Source organism: Pectinophora gossypiella, chromosome 5, assembly GCF_024362695.1.
Source record: "Pectinophora gossypiella chromosome 5, ilPecGoss1.1, whole genome shotgun sequence".
NCBI classification, from domain to species: domain Eukaryota; kingdom Metazoa; phylum Arthropoda; class Insecta; order Lepidoptera; family Gelechiidae; genus Pectinophora; species Pectinophora gossypiella.
Genome location: NC_065408.1, coordinates 2,093,462 through 2,116,382, shown reverse-complemented (window position 1 = coordinate 2,116,382; position 22,921 = coordinate 2,093,462). Strand labels below are relative to the sequence as shown.

General features: G+C 38.9%; 1 protein-coding gene and 1 non-coding gene across 2 annotated transcripts in view; both read left to right on the top strand.

The window, feature by feature from the left end:
• LOC126366622 (cardioacceleratory peptide receptor-like) overlaps positions 1 to 22,921 on the top strand; it is a 478,107-nt gene that overhangs the window by 109,807 nt on the left and 345,379 nt on the right. The window lies entirely within an intron of this gene.
• Positions 17,060 to 17,131, top strand: Trnam-cau (transfer RNA methionine (anticodon CAU)). Its single transcript has one exon. It is a non-coding gene; the product is annotated as a tRNA-Met (tRNA).

Below are 22,921 nucleotides of genomic sequence, written 5' to 3'. Positions count from 1 at the left end.
AGTTCAGGACTATGATAATACTTAATAATAATTCATTTATTTCAAGAAAAAGACCCCGCCAGTGTGGTCGATGATTTCCCTCATTCCCTCTATCGGTCCACTAGAGTAGATTAATTCTTTCAAATATAATCCTCTCAGAAGACGCCTTGGGCAGAGTTTCGCGCGGAACTGGGCGCTCTCATGTCCAAAGGGTGTTGTCTTTTTGTACCGGGTAAGTACCCTCAGCGCTCCTCCACCAGTCAACTTCCGAAATGCATTAAAAATCATTGGTTTACTGGAATTCGAATCTGCGACCTCACATGGAGTGTCTAGCGTTTTTACAACTGGGCTACCACGGCTTTCGATATAAGAAACGTGATCTATGATATTATATACATAATAGTAATTGAATAAAACACATTTTAAATTTATATTTTTTATTAATTAGAAGTAGTAACATCAATCTTTTTTTTCACGTGCTATATTGTAGATTTGCCGCAGATGGCAATAACTATTAGGCCGGAGGTTCTCATTTCAATCAAAAGAATGTTATTACATTTAGTGATAAAAAAAAATCATAACGAATACTTTGAGAGATGATTTGGACCATGATTCTGAGTTGATGTCAAGTGGAATTTTCCGTCGCAAAAGTATCGAAAAAAAAAAAAAATTCCGACAGGAAATTTCACTAGATATCAACTCAGAATCATGGCCTGAATCATCCCTCTTAGTATTCGTTACGATGTCACTAATACCCTGTATAGGTAAAATAGTATAAATAGAATTCCATATACTAGGTATAACAGTAGCACGTTGTTTCCAGTAACAGTAGTTTTTACTCATTTTTTTGTCAGTAACCTGTAAATACTCCAGCAAAAAGTTGTTGTTTTTTAGCCAAGATGAAATACAAAAATGGATGATTAGCTTCAAACGCTGCCTGTGAACTTCCGAGTCCAACCACTACCACTGAAAAAAAGTATAAATCATCATCCATTATCCCGTTTTTCACAGGGTCCGCTTACCAAACCTGTCAATTTTGTCACGTCCGGTTTTTTACAGAAGCGACTGCCTGTCTGACCTAAAGGTCTGAAAAGGTTTTTAAAACCCGCGAAGGGAAAACCAGCCCAATATAGGTTAGGTCACATACTTACCTACAAAAATACATTTCTCGGGAATGTAGGTTTCCTCATGATGTTTTCCTTCACCGCTGAGCACATGATAATCATTGGCCTATGCTGGATTCGAACCTGCGACCTCAAAGTGCTCGAAAAAAAGTATAAATGTCAATGAAAATTGTATAACCGGGCGTCAGTGTCCGTGCAAGTGTTAAAGTGACTAATACATGTTATTTGTTTATTTATGCATCGTTTAGAGTTACTTATTTTTATTCTCTTTCTTATTCTTATTTAAGTAAGTACTTAATTAATACTACGTTCAGTCAGCAGACTGCTATAATGAAGAGGGCGTTGTTGTATAACATAACATAAATAATAACATACATAACATAACATAAATACCTAATTTACGTCTCACTGCTGGGTACAAGCCTTACCTCAACCGGAGGGGGTATGGAGCATACTCCACCACGCCGTTCCAATGCTGGTCGGTGGAGGTGTTTTTTTTACTGCTAATAGCCAGAACCAACGGCCTCCTAATCACGTAATACCATCTTACTTTTTAAGACAATCATTTTGTTCACACCTGAAACGTCCTTACCAAACAAAGGACAGTCTCACAAAATGATTTCGACAATGTTCACATCGGGAATCGAACCCGGGCCTCCAGATCGTGAGCCTAATTCTCTAAACACTAGACCACGGAGGCTTTTAAATCCTGAGATATAACTGATTTATTGATATTTGATATATATTTCCTTTTATACAGCATAACACTTCTATCTATAAAAACACATAATACCAGGTTCTTACCGTTTTAATCAGGGATATGAGACTCCCATCTAAACTTCCATCTATTGTTTTATATGATACAACTATTTAGGTTATTACTTACATAAACTGCCTATATACGTCCCACTGCTGGGCACAGGCCTCCCCTCAATCAACCGGAGGGGTTATGGAGCATACTCCACCACGCTGCTCCACTGCGGGTTGGTGGAGGTGTTTTTACGGCTAATAGCCGGGACCAACGGCTTAAGATGTCGTGCCCTCCGAAGCACGGAATCATCCTACTTTTTCGGACAATCAGGTGATTCAAGCCTGAAAAGCCCTTACCAAACAAAGGACAATCTCACAAAGTGATTCCGACAATGTCCCATCGGGAATCGAACCCGGACCTCCAGATCGTGAGCCTAAAGCTCTTATTACTTAATTATACATATTCGCTATTACCTTGCTATAGGTATAGTCATAAGCAACATCTTATACCCACTTTAGAACCCTGTCGCACTAACATATTTGACAATTAGTAAGACTTGTAGTTTAATATTCACTATTATTATTTATTATTATCTATTATTTTTTTTTTTTTATTTTATTTGTAGTCTAACTTATATATTATTGTGACAATTATTAATAATAAATTTATATCTTTAATAATGTAAAAAATATAATAGGGCATGCATAATTAGTACAGAATTCTAATGTTTAATTCGTTTATAATATTAATGTTTAATTAATTTATATTTGTACGCCGACTGGCAGATCACAGCGCTCTAACCTATATATATGTATAACAACCTACTCTACCTGTGTTTCACAAATAAATCAATTTGTAATTTGTAATTTGTAATTTGTCAAAAAGTTAAAGTAATATGGTACCAAAGCGTACACAATCGTTGTTCTAAATACTTTATGATAGGGGCTGCCTTACACTGCACTACTCAGTAGTGATTATTTTGTGTCTCTACCCATCCCATTAGGGATCACTGGCGTGAGTTTGTGTATGTTTGTGTGAAGCTCACCAGAAGCGGCTGCGGCCTCAGTTCCTTCCCTCGTCACTTCCACAATGGCTCTTTGTCTGGCCATGTCTACCTTCAAGTACCTACCATGTTCACCCTTAACCATATTCTGTAATCCACCAACCGGATTGAATATATCTCGTAGGCCTATCTGAAATTGGATAGATATTTTTTTTTATACTTATACAAACTTATAAACTAAAAACAATAAATCTCATCAATAAATTCCAAAGGGGTTTGTCCTGATGAACATTCCGCTTTAAAATTACTAAAATTTACTTAAACTAAAATTATAATAATTATGTATTTACTTAACTAATGAACATTAACAATATTGTAGATTGATACCCACTACGCGCCACAATAGATACCGAGTGGGATCATCAGGCCGCCGGCTGCAAACCTGTTTCGCACTAGCTGCTCACACCATATACAGGATGGTTTGCGCAATAATGTTTTTCGGCCCACTGGAATACAAAGTTTTTACTGTTCTGCGCTGCATTTTCCCGTGTTATTTTCCCGCGTGTTCCAATGGGCATCCGGTTAATATAAAATGCTAATTTGTAAATAGAAGCCAGTTTAAAAGGATCAAAACGCAAACTTATTCTACCCCTTTCGAAAGTTACTTGCAGTTGGTAAACAATTCGCGAGTCAGTCGATGTAAGGAGAAAAATAATTCGTTTTTTTAAATGCTACACCGACATGAAGCAGCCCGAAAAGACATGGCGACGCTTGGTTGATAAAGAATTGAAAACCCGGCATGGGAGCAAGCTATAGAGGCTGCAGAAGATCGCGAGGAGTGGAAATCTATATCTAAATCTATAGAAGAAGAAGAAGACACCGACAAGAGCGTGCTTCTTAAATTAATGATGATGATATTTTTTTAACAAAATGTTAGCAAGTATCAGGAAGTTACTATTAGGTATCAAACTTACTTGTTGATATAAGAGTCCCAAATCTATATCACTTTCAACTGTGAACTTGGGCATAGTTACTTTAATAAAGGCGTTTCTCAATTTGACTTTATTTAGTAGTGTCGGAGCCAAGAGCAACTGATTCATCAACAGAAACAATCCGTTGCGAGAATTTGGGAGCACAATCATAAATTTTGCATCATCTCCTTCGTAGGGCATCTCTATTACCTAAAATCATGAAACGAAAATAATTAAACGTAATGTCACTAGAATGACAGCAGGACAGAAATATAGCATGCAGCCTGGTGCGAAAGAGACCAACTGTCGCGGCACGGCAACCTCGCGGTTTCCATCATGGGCTTCAACCAATAACCGTACGTTATTTATCTATGTAGATAGCATTCGTTGTGTCCATTGGTCAAATCCCTCGATATATTTCGCGCCGCGCGTAGTGCGGTAGCTGATCAGATCATGCAGTACAGTCAATGCATTGTTCACAATATTTGAGCACTGACCGTAATCACTATCATCATTGGCCACAAGATTAACTGTGGCTGTGCAGCTGTCATGTTTTACTACAGAACCTTTCAAGCCAATAATAGAAGCACAGCATCTTCTGCCGCATTTCTCATTGTGTGAGTCTAGTGTTTCTGGGAACTGACTGGTATCTATCTCCCTGGCCTTAACCCTATTTTCAAGGAGTCCGCTAACCTAACCTGAGGATTTGACAGGTCCTGTTACATAGATGTCCGCAGCAATATTTACCTTGGCACTCAGTGATTCACTTTCGCCGAACTTAAACATGTTTGTAACTTCCATCATGACTATAGTGCTGTCACCCTCTACACCGTGCAACGTGTCAGGAAACTCTTGCGTGAATGGGAATTTCCATTTACCCTGGCAATTGAGAGAAACTCTTTTAGTATAAGGAATGTATTTTGATTCACTTGCTATTAAGCCACTGATCCTGGCCAGTAACATTACTTAAGTAAACACGTTGTCGTTACACAAGCCATGTCTAGGGCCTTTGGCGGCTCAATTATAACCCTAACACCAGGGTTGCTAAGGTTGGTGGTCCACCACATAACCCACACGATAGAAGAAGACATAGTGTTTCAGCAGACGCATTATCTAGAAGACATCTTGTCTGTAATGACAATGGTGCATTTTATCTAGTTACTTCTATGAATATACAGACCTTAAAATGCACAGCGTTAACCAATATCAAACTCGTATAAGGCTTGATGTCGTTAGAATATAATATGCTAGCTATCTTGCCGCTTGTTTCCTTATGAACCTGAAAGAAAATGTAATAAATCAACAGTCAAAAAGTATCAAATCTAACAGAGAGAAATGCATCGCAAGACGACAGATAGCCAAATTGACTTCGCTGTGTAAAGACACGGTAGATTGGATTAGATTCATTTATTTCACATTTAGTTATACAACACATTTTAGACACAATATAAAACGGTAATAACATAAATATGATAGTAACATAAGCCACGCATATGTGGCCGTCCGTTCTTCACAATTTATTCTTCATCTTCTGTCATGTGGGTTGGAATTTGATGACCGACTTCATCACCAAGCGCAATATCGCAATGTAACTTATTGTTTTAAATCATCGGCTTTAATTTAATTTTCTAACCAAAGTGTTTTTTACGTTGTCTACACCGGGATTCGAACTCCAGATCGTGAACCCAGCGTTCAGCCATCGGACCAAGTAGGCCGTGTTTTTTACTAAAACTACTAAGTATTATTATGTATTCTAAAGCTTACCCAGTTATTGATGGTTTCAGCAACAGCGCGTGGATCTTTCACATCTACTAGGTCGACACTGGAATTAAAAACTTTTTTAGTTTTCTTTTTAAAATCCTTTTCTAGTTCCATATCCTTGTTTAAATATATTCGTGATGCTATTGAAAGCGAGACGCCTTTCAGTTTCTTCATATCTCTCAGGAATCCTTTAAAGAGATTTTCGACCTGCAAATGTTCAGAACTGAGTCCAAGATCTGCAATGATTTAATAAGTGTTCATGATGATAATTGATGCGAAATAACAAAAAATAATAAGTATTACCTTTTGAATGGAATTGACACCGATCGCGTCCAATAGCTCGTATAGGGCTGAATCCGTAGCACCGAAAGCTAGTTTGCCGAGCGGTAGAAGTCCAGAGAAAGGAGAACATACAAGACTTTTCGCAGGCTCAAGCTCTGCTGCTTGCTGTCGATGAGAAACAAACGAACATAGTCTCCCATCAGCTCCTGCTGTGGGCCACCTCAGCGTATAAGCGGTAAAATCTGTGATAATTTCATACGTGCTAAGGCATATCTGGCCAAGTAGTTAATACCAGCAGGGGCAGGGGCTAGCCTCCAATAAGTCACGTCAAAAAAAAACGCAATATTTAATAAAATGTATTGCGAAATAGATTGCGAAGAGTGGAAATCTGTTGTTCGAGCGCCATTGTTGTTAGATGTCATCATCATTATCAGCCGTACGACGCCAACTGCTGGGCATAGGCGTCCCCCAAGGATTTCCACGACGATCGGTTTTGTGCTGCCCGCATCCAGCGGCTTCCCGCGACCTTCACCAGATCGTCAGTCCACCTTGTAGCGGGCCTAGCCACTGAGCGTCGTCCGACGGGATTAAACGAAAAAGAGAAGAAGTAAAAATGTATAAATGTAATGAATTTGATAATTACAAATACAAACGCCTTCATAAGCTCTCCAGTGAGGTCAAAGATCGCGTTGTTGTCCATCCATTCAGTGTCATAGTCATAAATAATTTCGCTTGAGCCGCCATTGTCAGTACTATTTGAAGATTCTGCTGAAGAAGATTCTGCTAAAAACTTTCCATGCTTTTTCTTCTTTTTACTATTTACTAATGCCAAAGCAATCAGTAGTAGGACAACTAAAATAAAAGGATAAAATGTAAAGTTTTACTCTTTGCCAAGTAAAACATAATGAACTAAGAATCACGCATAGTTAACATTACACAAATTAGAATCATTTATTTTATTTTCAATTGAGGAACATCGACCCCGGTATCAGACTTATACCACTATACGCTAATTTATCTCACGTGCAAATAACTAACACAGTTGACTCGACACACGACCTATCATGTTGGTCTAACAGAAATCTCGGTGAGACGTGGGTACTTAGTTCATCATGCGACGAATGTACCTCTGACTATTACAACCGGGAATACATTAGCTCATACATTCATAACATTAGTTATGTTTATCGTTATATCATCAATTATTAAAAACACGCGAGTAATAAACGCCAGTAATCCCTAATGGATTGGGCAGAGCCACAAATAATTAAAGACAACTTTCAGCTACTGTTCACACGATCTCTTAAGATGGATAGGACATATCTTATGGTGGCAAGAGACAAGCATGTCGCCCAAAATTAGTTAATCATCTAAGAAAGGACACAATCCTTCAGTCAGATTTTACAACATGCCCGGGAAGACTAGCAGCTAAACGTCTCTACAAAGAGCAAGAATATTTTGTAAAGTCTATTATTTAATTTCGGTACATGTTAAATCGGCTATAGATCGCGCCATGTTACGCATCCACCTGATAGATCGTATACCAAACCTCGAAATTCGGCAACGCATTAAAGTCGAAGATGTAGGTGTACGAATAGCTAGGCTTAAGTTGAGATGGGCAGGACACTTGGCAAGACGGGAAGACAACAGATGGACTAATGCTGTTACTGAATGTTGGCCAAGGGATGGTATGCGATATCGAGGCAGACCACCAGCCCGGTGGTCGGATGACATTGTGAGGTACGCCGGAAAGCAATGGATAAGACTTGCATAGGACCGGAAAGGACGGCGTGAAAGAGAGGAGACTTATACCCAGCAGTGGGTGGATATAGGCTGAGTAGTAAAAAATGAAATGAAATGAAATGAAATTTATTCGCTCTAGAGTGGTACAAAAGATCTTAAATATACATTATATCAATAAAAGTCCATCACTCAACCATACAGCGTGCGAATATTAATATTAAATAATTTATAATTAAAGGAACACTATAATACTTTATTAAAATTCATAAATAACTATAAAAACTTAGTCTAATTACACATAGATAAAAAATGATAATTAAATGAATTTTAAATTAATCCAACATCAGTGAATTAACGTCTATGTGCACGTGCGTCATGTTCAAATAATCCACCTCGTGTCATTCCCGGTGCAAAGGTGCCCATCAAACTAGCCGCGTTTCCACGCTGGATAGCGATGGACAACCGTTGCACAAGGTACGAACCGGAGCGGGCGTCATAACCACGTTCTCTCAATCGCCGGCCCACCTCAGCCACAAATGCCTTCGCCTCCACACACCAGGAGCCCGCAGCTTCCACCGCGAACGGCACGAAAATATATTGCTGGGCGAGGGCTGAGTATTTTTCCCGCTTTTTCACCGCTGCGCATTCCGCTGCAGCCCCGGGTTTTCTAACCGTCCGACTTAGGTGACTAGCGGCAAAGGTGCTGACGCAAGTAGCGTCCCAGATCAAGCACCTACCGTTCTTCCAAGGCACCAAAGTCAGTCCGTCTGGCCTCTTTCCATCTGAGCGACTAAGCCCAGGAGGCTCGAGGACACACGGTATTTGGGCGGACACCAGGGCACGCCGGAGCAAATCGTTCAGGGCGTGGTGACGCGGGAACCTCCCCGAGCAGCGACAACAACTTAAGGCGTGATGTCCATCGGCCTCCACCATAGAGCCACAAACGCATAAATGACGTTCGCAAACGTTGCAGCCCAGGCGAAGAGCAACCGCCACCCGCACGGAGTCATTATCCAGGAGAGTCCCCGTGTGCGGAGAAGGCATTGCATGCAGCCACGCACCTGCTTCCGGCTGTGACACCGCACGTAGCCTGGCCAAATCCACCCCTGAGGCATTTTCCACCAAACGCTGAAGAACAGCCGTCGCCTGAGTGTCGTCCCACCCTCGCTGAGAACACACAGCCTCGGGTACCGTGGAAGCAGGATTGAGACCCCGCCATACAGTCAACGCGCCGTCAGCGAAGGGTATACTCACTCTACCAGTAGCGGGTGACAATATAGATGACACCAGGTCTGAGACCCCATGTGCTGATGCCAAGAATGCAGGCACTCCTATATCCCCCATACACCTTATTCCTAGGCCGCCCAGCCGTATAGGCAGGGACGTCTGAGTCCACTGGGTACTGTCGAGCGAGACATTAAGAATGCCCTCCACAGAAAGCTTGGTAACCGCGTCGAAGGATGCCACTTCCGTTGGGAACAGCCAAGTCGGAGACGTCCGCACCAAATAGGTTACCCTCGGAACCGCAAAGCAAACCCGCAATAACAACAAGGCCACGTGTGCAGGGAGAGAACTGAGGCGCTCCTGGGCCCTCTCTATTAATTCCTTTTTCTGGCGTATGGCCCCTGGGACTCCTGTAGGAAAAATGGGAGCCCCAAGTAGGCAAAAATTTGCTGAATTCAGTTCCCTCAAGCCCGGGATCAGAGAGCCAAACCGTTGAAACCTATTCTCCGCTGCCGGACCGCAAGCGAAAAATTCACATTTTGCGGAGCCCACCTCCAGCCCCAGCTCCCTCAGCCGTGGTGTAAGGAAAAACATATCTCTTTCCACAACCTCAGGCTTCCCCCCGATAGTTCCGTCATCGAGGTACCAAACATTAAGTGGGGATTCGAGCTGAGATATTATTTTATGAATGGCCAGGCTAAAGATAAGGGGGCCAAGTGGGTCCCCCTGTTGGGCCCCAACCTGAGATTGGATAAGAGATTCTCCGTAAAAGAGACTCGAGGGTGAGCGGTACATCTGAAGGAGAAATCGGTACAGGCAGGGAATGTTCTCTTTTGCTTCCGCTAACAAAACGTCTCTTTCTAGAGAATTAAAAGCATTGCGTATGTCCAGCTTCAATATTACGCAGTCAGCGTTAATCGGATCGACAGCAAAAGCGCGTGTGGCGTGGATTGCCGCTTCACACCCTAAAGGTGTTCCGAATCCGAGTTGGTGCGGCTGAAGATAAGTAGCAACTTCAGCTCTCACTGCCTGACACCCCAGTTTTGCCACCAAACGTCTGAAGATACTACCGATAGCAATCGGTCGTATTCCTCCATCCTTTTTGCTCAAAGCACACAGAGAAGCTCCATAAAGGTAAGGGCATACAGCAGGGTTTAGCTGACCATCTAAAAGAAAATTGCAGAGGTTGGTAAGTTGTTCTAATAGCTTGAGGCCCTCATCCCCTGCTGAAGATGATGTCAATTCCTTGAGATGAGCCGGACGAATGCCATCTAACCCAGCCGCTGAACTGCTATAAAACGAGCTGAGCGCCTGGGCTACGCCCTCAACCTTAACTTTCAAGGACGGTGTATCGCTGTCTAGTTCCGGTGGAAATGAAAGTGGCCGGGACGGGGAAGGATGTTTCGCTTGTAAAGAGGCTAACGTTTGGGGATCAGATCTTACAAAATTATCGTCCGACACAAGTAACCGCACTGCAGCTCTAAGGTCTCCCTCATATACCTTTGATTCGATAGTTTTAATCAATGAGGGTGTTTTGCCATTTACATTATTATCACTGGCAACAAAACAAAAACCATCGATATTTCGTTTGACCTTGGTTGTTAGAGACCCTGCTCCAGAGCATTCCGGTCTCCTCAATGCCGTGTAGGCAAACGAAAGAAGGCGGTACCACTCATCTACACCGTTTTTCTCCACACAATCCCGTATTACAACAGCAAGTTTGGCCGCCGCCAAACACCTTGCTCCTTTTGGAATGTGACGAAGGACTGGTGTGGTCCTTTTCATATTGGGAAGGATATCTAGGCAGCAGTTTGTTGGTGGGGACAGAGACAGTGAATTTTGGCGTGTAGACACCGGTACCGGTGCAGCCGGAATATCAGTGAACGGTTGTGTGATCGCATCGGCATCGTTCTTGTGTTTGCGACCGATGTGAATACTAAGGCCCCGCCGTGAAAACAGTCTTGTAGAACCGGGGCAGTGTGGACAGGTCACATTGAGAGAACTCATGGTAATAAAATACACAATCCATAGAGATACTAATATTTTGTACTAAAAAAAAATAGTACCCTCTAGTTAGTAAAACGTAGTCAACAAGTATACAAAAAAAAGGAAAATACAGTGCGATTTTACCAAATTTACCGAAACAAGACAACGAATAAATATTAATTATTAAAATAGTGAATCATTAAATATAAAATTATTATGTCAAAATATTTAATTAAAACAAAACTACAACAAGAAAATGTCAAAAACTTAAATAATTTCACTTGTATAATTCAAAGTGTAAAGACAATTAATAATAATTAAAAAGGATGTAAAACACAATAAAAGATAGACGTCTCACAAAAATTAAAATAGTGAATAATTGAATATAAAATTATTATGTCAAAATATTAAATTAAAACAAAACTAAAACCAGAAAATGTCGAAAACTTAATCAATTTCACTTGTATATAAATAATTTAAAGTGGGAAGACAATTAATAATAATTAAAAAGGATGTAAATCACTTTAAAAGATAGACGTCTCACAAAAATACCAAAAAAAAAAAGAAGCTAAAAACGATTTGTCGACGCCGGGATTTGAACTCGGAGCTGGCGGCTTGAGCAGTCAATAATAACGTCACGTACACCCCCAGGCCATCGATGCAATCGTCTGAAGTTGCGAAATTTGCGGCCAGTAGGAGACAAACACATATATGGACCTAAAAACAGCTGACGTGCAGTCCAAAGGTCACCTTTGTGTTTTTATAGATAACTGTTGTAGCCCTTTGCTTAAAAGTCCTCTGATAAATCCGCTCGTTCTAAAATCACTCGTAGCACTAAAGTTATCACGCTCCCTCGAAGAATCAATGCGAAATATAGCAAAATTATTTTTTGGCCGGCACTTTGACTTCTGGGCCGAAATCCGATGATCTCCTTTGTGTCCGTCTTTGTTGCCTGCACGAAACACTTCACCAACACTAGTACTCATTAATCGCAACACTTATAATGCCACACATATAAGGAACACTTAATCTTTAATAAATCTGTCTCTTAAAAAATAAATAACAATAAGTAGATATTTTAAATACACAAAAAACAATAGAGATTAGTATTGTGTGGTGAGTAGTAGTAGTAGTAGTATAATACAGCTGAAGAGAAGAAAGACGTGACGCCCAAGCTGTAGGGTTCTATTTGCTAGAACCACATTATGACATATTATTATAATGTCATAATATGTAACGTCTACACATTGTGAAGTCTTCGTTAGAATACGAATATATTTAAGCTGATCTTTGATTTTTACTGTTTTTTAACATAAAGGCTGGTAAAATACTTACGAATGTACGTCAGTCTCATATTATTCATGTTCAGATTCTGAGGCACAAAATCTGTATCAGTCAAATAAATACCAATACATTTACGCACTCTTCTTCTTCAATAATACATGTTCTTGTATCTAAAAACCAATCAATCAGACATTGGATAGTGTCCATCTCAAAACAGAATTCAATTAATCGGTGAATTCCACGATTACACGCTTGATTTATACTTCGCGTCATTTAATTAGTAGTCGATGTTTTTTTTTTATACCTACACTTATTTTTTGGCGCGCCCCAGTTTTATATAAATATTCTTAATTGAACATTTATTATTTACCCGCAGTGGAGCAGTGTGGTGGAGTATGTTCCATACCCCGTCTTGTTGATTGAGGGGAGGCCTGTTCCCAGCAGTGGGACGTATAATAGGCTGTTTATGCACTATGTGCAAACAAAAATTTACAGTCATTCATAAAAACATCGTCACTTTAATAAAAAACATTTTTTTAATTAAAACTTTTTATTTCAAGTTGAAATAAATATACAATATACAGAGCCTGAAAAATAAGACATGCGCACTAATTCGCAGGATTTTGTATTTCGAGTTTCGAGGTGCTGTCAGCATTATAGTCCTTATAATAAGTGGGTGTTTTTTTCCTTTACTAACCACCTGTAAATATACCAGCAAACAGTTGTTGACGTTTAGCCATGATGAAGTATAAAAACGGATGGTTGGCTGCAAATACGACGCCTCTTGGCTGTGGACCTACAAATAGTAGTCCCACGCCTGAAAAAATAAAAACATGAAATTATTTTCACCTCTCTACCAGGAAAAGGAGCCTTTTTTCGCTTAAAAACAACATAGAAAAGCGTATTTTATTCACATACGAGAAAAGTAAGTAGTTTTTTTCTAATTTTACACATTGAACAAATTCATCTTAAAAACAATATTGATATCTGTGATTTACATTTATACATACTAATTAACTTTTCAGATGAATTACTTCAATATGGTCTTTTTAGTCCCCCTGTGTGTGTTAAGTTGATAGGATTCAAAATTGTGCTGGTGTACATTTACAGTTAAAAATAATTTGAATTTCGATTTCGTCAGTTGAATTATAAAAAACTGAAACGAACTGTTTGAAATGTTAGACAGTTCACTTAAAAACGAGTTTTCAAAAACGAGAGCTAACATTTGTTTATTATATTATTATAATTACGGAATAAATAATATAATTATTATGAATTATTTATAAAACTAAACTAACTTTGTTATTTATATCTCGTCAAAGGCTTAGTGAAATAACCCTCACGAACCTAATTTTTTTTAACGTGACTTATTGTAGATTTGATTTGATTTGAGAACTACTTGGTCGGAAAAATGGGGAGCATTGAAAGCTCTCATCCGCTTCCCATCCAAATGGCTTTATAATACGAAAAATTCGCAAATGACCTTTAGTTGTGGGGAGCTGAGAACTCACCAGAAGCGGCTGCAGCCTCGGTACCCTCTGGCGATACTTCTATGATGGCCTTTTGTCTAGCCATGTCTACTTTCAGTGTTGAATTCTTAACCATCTTTCGTAATCCAGTATCGGCTGAAAATATTTCTTTAAGGCCAGTCTGGAATCGATTTCAAAGTCGTTATGAAGAGGTGAATACAATGAAATAATAAACACACTAAATACTTCCATTCATAAATATAAACAGCCTCTTTATGTCCCATTGCTGGACACAGGCCTCCTCTCAACCGGAGGGGAACCATACCCGAACACGCTGCTCAACTGCGGGTTGGTGGAAATGTTTGGACTAGTAGCCCGGGATTAACGACAAGCGGAAATAATAGTAAAAAAAATAATGATTTTATTTAATTATTATTATTATAATAATTATTATTCTTACTAGTAGTAGTACTAGTAAATAATTATTATTCTTTTCATATCAGTCTAGTTAGTTAATTTGGTATGAGCCGTGGTAGCCCAGTTGGTAGAACACTTGCCTCTCATTTTGAGATCGCAGGTTCGATTCCAGCACAGGCCTAAACCAATGATTGTCGAATTTGTTTTCGAATTCATGTTTGGATCATAAATGATTATCACATGCTCAGCGAAACCCACATTCCCGAGAAATGCATTTTCGGAGGTATGTGGCGTAACCTGTATTGGGCTGGTTTTCCCTTTGCAGGTGGGAAGGTTAGACAGACAGTTGCTACTGTAGAAAACTGGACCTGTCAAATCTTTAGGTTAGGTAAGCGGACCCTGTGAAAAACGGGATAATGCTAGGGACATGATGATGATGATTATCAGTCTATTTACAAATGTATACTTGTTAATACAGCTACATAGCTTACCTTTTTATACAAAACCGCCAAATCGAGTTCACTTTCGATTATGAATTTTGGGATCGCCACCTCAACCATGGTGTCCCTCATTTCCACTTTGTTCAGGAGTTTAGGCGCCAACCTGAGCTCGTTCATCATCAGTGACAACCCTGTTCTGGACTTCGGGAGGACAATCATAAATACTGCATCTGATCCTTTGTACGGTATCTCTATTACCTGGATAGTTAAAAAGGCCACATCGAAGTAATTAATTCATCTAAATAGCAGTATTGCTATTCGACGTTTGTCGACATTGTGCACTCATTTTTATATATGTAAATGTCAAATAGCAATATGGCTTCTAAAGGTGGGCTTGTCTCTTAAAATGATCTCTTGTAGCCAACTCTTTTCATTATTGTCTATTGTTAGTGGAGCTCTTTCCAGATTTGTCGACAAACCAGTCAAGGCAACTTCGCAAGATGTAAATATGAAGATTTTACGTGGCAGGACACAGTGAAAAGTCTAATAATAGACATTTGCAATATTACAGTATAAACCATTGCATTACAAACAAGATTCTTATGGGCCTAAAACAAATTTACAATATTATAATGATAAATTGAAGAACAATAAAGGAAGGATACACAAAATAATAACAAAACAATTCAATTAATAATAATGAGGCGATACATAACAATAAAATAAAAATTATTTAACTTATGCTACTGACAAGCATCAATAATAAAATCTATAAACATATCTGACATATACCAAAAAGGGCCACATTCAAGCAACTCCTCTGAAAAAGCGATATTGCTATTTGTTATTTATTGACATTACACACTTAAGTACTTTTGTATGCGCAAGTATCAAATTATATTATTTTGCTTTGTAAGTATATAAATTGTTTCAATGTGGCCTCTTCAGACCCCTTTCGCTGGCACTTAGGCTGTCAGACCTTTTTTATTTTCTTCTAAATTCGTCAGGCTCTACTACTAGGCTGTTCTTCTTTTTAAATTACATATTGCTTTAAAATATTCGCATAAGTTGACATACACAGCCTATATACGTTCAACTGCTGGGCACAGGCCTTCCCACAATCAACCAGAGGTTGTATGGAGCATACTGTGGAGTATGCTGCTCAACTGCACACTTACGTAATATATCTTACCTGTGCATCCAGGGTGGTACTATCACCGTAATTAAATGTCTTTTTAACATGCATCATTGTTACTCCTCTCTTTTGCTTGGAACCGTGGAAAGTATCCTGGGTTACCCGCGTAAACGGGATTTTCCACTCACCCTGGTAACGATAATATCATATACAGAGGGTGTTAGAGACATCGTAACGAATACTGAGGGGGATGATTCAGACCACGATTCTGAGTTAATGTCAAGTGGAATTTTGCGTCGTTCAGATCACGATTCTGAGTTGATATCAAGTGGAATTTCCTGCCAGAAAATTTATGTATTTTTTGGGTTTTTTTTTTATTATTTTCTGTTCCATAATTTTGCGACGGAAAATTTCACTGCATCATCCCTCAAAGTTTTAAGCGCCCCCTAGAGTCATTTAACTATGTATTTCCAAAATAATCCTCTCAATCGACATTCTGAGGCGATGTTCGCGCCTAACTAGGTACCCTCAGGCTTGTAGTCTTAAATTTTATACCAGGTGAGAACCCTCAGCGCTCCTCATTTATGCGCCAAAACAGTCAATGCTATCAGAATAAATAGTTTCATATTGAAGAATCACCCTCTGGCGCAGATAATAATCCAACACTGACCTTAAAATGCACAGCATTAACTAATAGCAAGGCCATATTAGGCATTATGTCACTTTTATATAAGATTTTACTTATCTTCCCATCTGTTTGCTTGTTTACCTGAAAAAATGATATTAAGAACTTCAACAACACTTATAGTCTTAGCAAACACCATCGTCTCTCTAGCATTACCCCGTTTTTCACAAGATCCGCTTACCTAACCTGAAGGTTTAATAGGTCCGGTTTTTTACAGAAGCGACTGTCTGTCTGACCTTCCAACCCGCTAAAGGAAAATCAGCCCAATACAGGTCTGGTCACATATCTCCGAAAATGCATATCTCGGGAATGTGGGTTTCCTCACGATGTTCCCCTTCACCGATGAGCATGTGATAATCATTTGTGATCCAAGCATGAATCCGAAAACAAATTCGACAATCATTGGTTTAGGCCTGTGCTGGATTCGAACTTGCGACCTCGAAGTGAGAGGCAAGCATTCTACCAACTGGGCTTTTTTATAGTCTTAGCAATGAAAAAGCAAAAAATTTCGCAGCGAGTGATATTTTCGGATGATGGAGGCGCTGGGAGCGTTAAACTCTCTCTGACAACTAAGTTGATACCTAAATAATGTCAAGACTTCAATCCGCAACCAACCAAGCAACCAACAAGGCCTGTGCCCAGTAGTGGGTCGTATATAGGCTGTTTATATTATGTTAATATCATGATTTTTACTGCAAATTGTCTACATGTAGAAGCATGTTTGTTTCATAAAACATCGACAATTGAAACAATGTGTATGAGGCACTCGGTTTTTCTCATTTTAAAGAAGTAGTGTCAGATAAAGGCCTCTGTGGTCCAGTAGTTGAGCGTTGGACTCATGATCCGGAGGCCCCGGGTTCGAATCCCGGCGGGGACAAATCACAAAAATCACTTTGTAATCCCTAGTTTGGTTAGGAAATTACAGGCTGATCACCTGATTGTCCGAAAGTAAGATGATCTGTGCTTCGGAAGGCACGTTATGCCGTTGGTCCCGGTTACTATTTACTGATGTAAGTGAGTAATCGTTACATGAGCCATGTCGGGGCTTTTGGCGGCTCAATCATAATGTCAGGGTTATGATTGAGCCGCCAAAGGCCCCTGACAAAGCTCATGTAACGACTACTAACTTAAATAAGTAAGTAGTAACCGAAGGATCATCTTACTTTTGGACATTAATTTAACTTTAACTTTTTTATGGAATTCAATTGTCTCTGCTTACCTCGGTGGGAAATAGGCGTGAGTTTATGTTTGTATCTAATTGCAAATTTAATTGACAGTCTAGTTACATACTTACACAACCTTTGGAAGTCTGCAACACACCTAGGCCGAATAATTCCCCAGGGTCGATGAGGCTGGTATTCCTCACAACCCATACGATAAAAAGATGATAAGACTTAATACTTACCCAAGAATTAACAGCGTTAACAACAGCCAACGGATCTTTAGTATCCACTAGTTCGACGCTATATTTAAACACTTTTTTAGTTTTTTCTTTAAATTCTTTCTGCAGTTGCAAATCCTTGTTCAAATATATACGTGATGCTACTGATAAAGTAACACCTTGGAGTTGCTCCAAATTATAGAAGTAGCCTTTGAAACGTTGGCTAACCTGAGAAAAAGTAATTATGATGTAGAAAAGTACTTTTTTGCCATGACTTGTTGTAGATTTCCCGCTAATGGCATTAACTACTACATCGCCAGACAATGGGGAGTACTGAGGGCTCTCATCGAAGGCCACATCGAAACAATTCATCTAAATAAAGCAATATTGAAATTTGACATTTAATCATAAGCTTACAAACGTATCGTACAGTCATGAGCAATATAATGTACCCACTTTAGGACTCTGTCGCACTAACATTTTTGACATTTAGTGAGACTTACAGTTCAATTTGTCAAAAAAGTTGATGAGACATGGTACCTAAGTGTATACATATTAATGCTCGTGACCGTACAAGGTTATAAGTAGTAACTCATCGCTTAGATGAGAACTGGTACGAATGCCAGTTGACACTTATGCCGGAATTATGTAGTCGACTCGCCTGAATCGATAATAGGCTAGTTTACAAAAAGTCATATCAGTTACATAACATAAACAGCCTATATACGTCCCACTGCTGGACACAGGCCTCCCTTCAATCAACCGGAGGGGGTATTGAGCATACTCCACCACGCTGCTCCACTGCGGGTTGGTGGAGGTGTTTTTACGGCTAATAGCCGGGACCAACGGCTTAACGTGCCCTCCGAAGCACGGAATCATCTTACTTTTTCGGACAATCAGGTGATTCAAGCCTGAAAAGTCCTTACCAAACAAAGGACAGTCTCACAAAGTGATTTCGACAATGTCCCCATCGGGAATCGAACCCGGACCTCCAGATCGTGAGCCTAACGCTCTAACCACTAGACCACGGAGGCTGTATCAGTTACTTTTTATTAAACGTCAAAACACGAAATTACTAAGAAAATTGTAGGAAAAAGCAGCTATTATTACATTTTTCCTTATTAAAATTTAAAAATAAGTTAAATGGAAAAATAATTCTCTTTCTTCACCTTTAGATCTGTCTTTATTTAGTAATCAGAATTTTATAATTTATCTTTGCCTTAGGAAACTACCCAATTCGTGTGGGCTGGCTAGATCATGAGGTATTTTTACAAGAAGCAATTACCTCTCGTTTGCTACTCACACCAACGGCTTTCAACAGTTCTTTAAGAGTGTCCTTGTCAGCTCCAAATGCCAGTTTACCAAGCGGCAGGAGTGCAGAAAAAGGTGAACATACGAGACTGGCGGAGGGATCAAGTGATGACGCTTGCTGTTGATGATAAATTTGGCAAAATTAACATCACTACTACTAACTATGCCCTTAAATGCATATAAAAATAATACACTGGCTGCTTTTTGTTAAATTATTTATATATTTTTTTTTAATTTAAGTACTTAGTTTATATCTGGGCTTCGGGGGATGCTGGCTTTCTGTCAGAGAATTAGTCTGGCGATTCAGAGGGGTAATGCTGCCAGCCTGTTGGGCACCTTGCCTCGATGTGACGTGTTGGAGGAGGTGTTTTATTTATAAGATGTGTTTGTTTTGTTTTTAATTGTGGTGATTAAATCGGTTTATATCTTGTTTTCGTTGTTCACTTGATTGTGCATGTTGTGACTACCTTTTAAGCTAGCTCTTAATCTTTTTTTTATTGTCTGTAATTTTGCGTGTGCAGTGTAGCTTGTAAGTTGTCCAAAATAAATAAAATAAAATAATATCACGTTACATAATACCATACTAACACTAAATTGCACACACAATAGGCTAGTTTCCAACTAATCGAATTAATTACTTTTTACTGAACGTCAAAACACAAAATTTACATTTAGTTTACTTGTAATTCATAGATATCAACTCATTTATTGCGTGATAACACCGGCCCACTGAGTTTCTCTCAGGCTGTCCAAGGTTAGCTGGAAGGTGGTTTTGGATTGTTTTTATTTTTATGTGGATCCTGTTTTGCCTAAATGTAATGTACCTGTCTGTCTGTGTCTATGGTGTCCGAAAACCACACATATCACAATACCTAATCTTCTATCGTGTGGGTTGTGAGGTGAACAACCAACTTCATCAACCCTGGTGTCAGGGTTATTATTATTGAACCGCCAAAGGCAGGGGCCAGGAGCTAGGAGCCAGGGGGCTCATGTAACGATTACTGACTTACATCGTAAGTAGTAACCGGGACCAACGGATTAACGTGCCTTCCGAAGCACGGATCATCTTACTTTTTGGACAATCAGGTGATCAGCCTGTATTTTTTGTGATATGTCCCCACCGGGATTCAAACTCCGACCTCGAAGTATCTCCGGATAATAAGTCTAATGTGCAACCACTGGACCACAGAGGCCGTTAAATATGTTTACTAATATTTAAAAAAGTCTCTCTGTTTTAAAAAAAACTGATGTGAATTCTGGTCTAGCTTCTACATGGTCTCACGCGGTTATTTATACGCAAGCAAATCTCTTTCATATTGCAGAGACTCAAAGTCAGTAATTAAATCATCCTAAACATTACCATAGAGTAAACAACAACACATCGACACGACTGTGATGTTGAAAATGAAATTAATGCCCCTATTATAACTAATTTATTACCTAGTAGGAATTTGAGTTTAAATTTTGTATTGGGTACTAACAGTAATAATATCTACTACCACCACAGATACGGCTGTATCCGAAATAAAAGATTTATTATTATTCTAATAATTATATTTTTACATTATATAACTAAATATTTACATTAATTTTAAAAGTAGTTAAATATTTATTAGAGCATTTAGACGGGAGAAGGTAATAAACCATCTTCCGCAGTGAGGAAAAGAAAAATGAAAATATTATAATTATAGAATATTGAAAAAAGAATTCATCTTGCGATGGATGTACCTCTCACTACTCTCATTATTCTAATTATTATTTACTATTTATACATGATTATAATTCTGGCTCTTATTCTTGAACGTTACTAGTCGATACCGCCGCACGATTGTAGTCGTTTTTGAATTTCGAACGGTTGCTTTTTTAACCGTAGTACTATTAGTACCAATAATGGTACGACCCGTAGAACCCACAGTGGTTCTCAACCTTAGCCGTGATACAGTCCGCGGACGTAAGGTACGGTTGTTAACTTCGTACCATTTCAAAAATAACTGACGTGCGATTTCTGCATCTTTTCCTAAGGTTGGTACAAGCGGCTGCAACAATACAATTCATGAGTTTACTGTGTTTCATCTTCTTCTATCGTATGGGTTGTGAGGTGATTACTAACCCCATCAACCCTGGTGTCAGGATGACACTAACAATAACTGTGTTTCATGACAAACACACTTAAGCAATCATTAAAGTAACAGTGGGATCATGGTATAAGAAAACCAGGTATGCTCAATTCTATGACAAGCCGCCATTGCTAGCCCATTCATGACGTAGTGTTACCACTGTGTTACCATTAAATTGGTATCTCCAACATTCCAAGGACGACAATTTTATTATTGAAAAATCAATTGAACTACTGACTAATGTATTTATTTACTTTTATTACTTGTCACATAATATAAAAAACATTAAAACTGTACGTAAATATTTTACTAAAAGTTCAAAATTCTTTGCAAAGTAAATTAAAAACATTGGACGTAAGTAATTTATTTTTTACGAAATGGCAACGTTGGGTGTGATGACGTCAGCTAGGCTAACCTTGAAAATGCTAGCTGTCAGTTTTGAGCATATCTGGTCTTCTTATGCCATGAATGGGATAATCCGGCTTTAAAGTTGGTACGCCCTGATTCCAGGGTTGCTGATTTTGGTGAACGACCTCATAACCTACACGTTAAAAGATGGTGGTACAGAGATAAAGCATGATTCCGTACGTCTGCTGGTGGTAGTAGATATTTTAATTATTTATTTATTATTTTTGTGTATTGAAAATGAAATAAATAAATCTGTGTTAGGATTAATCTTGTACCTATTCTCTAAAGAAACAAGCGTCTACATTTTTCGGGATTGGTAAGCAGAATTTAACAAAAAAAAGGTGAAGGATTAGTTTAGTATTTAAAATAACTAAAATGACGTCGACGTGAAATGTCAGGGGCCTTTGGCGGATCAATAATAACCCTAACACCTTTTCATTTTCATATTCATGAGTTGAGTGGTGTTCTAATACGATTACCATTATTTTAATATAATTTAGCAATATGAAATAGAGCTACTTATGGAAATTATTACGATAAATTGAATTTGGTCAAGCTAGTTCCTGTGTATCTAGGTGTGTGAGGATGTGTATGTATGTGGTGTGCGAAGTACAGATTTTGGCAATTTTTTTTATCACTACAAAGTATAAAAATAAGCCGCTTTTTCTGTCCCTATATCCCTATGTACGCTTAAAACTTTTAAAACTACGCAACGGATTATGATGCGGTTTTTTAATAGATAGAGTGATTCAAGAGGAAGGTTTATATGTATAATAACATCTATTAAATAGAGGAGAAATATTGGTATTTTCGAGGTTCTTAATGTGATGTCGTAAATAATTTTATTTTTTCCTCAGCATTGCACCCGAGCGAAGCCAAGGCGGGTCGCTAGTCTATTATAAGAATAACCCACACGATAGAAGAAGAATGTGAAATGAGGATAGAATAGAAAATATCATACTTACAAAGACAAATTCTTTCACGAAGTCGCTTTGGAAATCTATTTTCCTAAGTTTTTCATTGGCATATCCGTATTCGTTGTTGGTTCCACTTGAAGAGTCTGTTTCTTCCGAATAATCTGAACTTTCAGAACTGCCAAAGGATGACGAGTCTTCTGACTCTGAAGACTCTGAATGTTTTCTCTTCCTTTGGCAATTTACTAGTGACAAGACCAGAAGTATAAATATATCTGGAAAACAATTTTAAGCAAGCATTATAACATAACATAAATAGCCTATTTACGTCCCATTGCTGGACACAGGCGTCTCCTCAATAAACCGGAGGGGGTATGGAGCATACTCCACCACGCTGCTCCATTGCGGGTTGGTGGAGAAGCATATTCAAGCATTAATGGTATTCTACAGGCGTTCAAAAAGGCCCCATTGGAGTAATTCGTATGGAAAACAATATTGCAATTTGATATTTGCGCATATAAAAGTTAGTGCGCAAT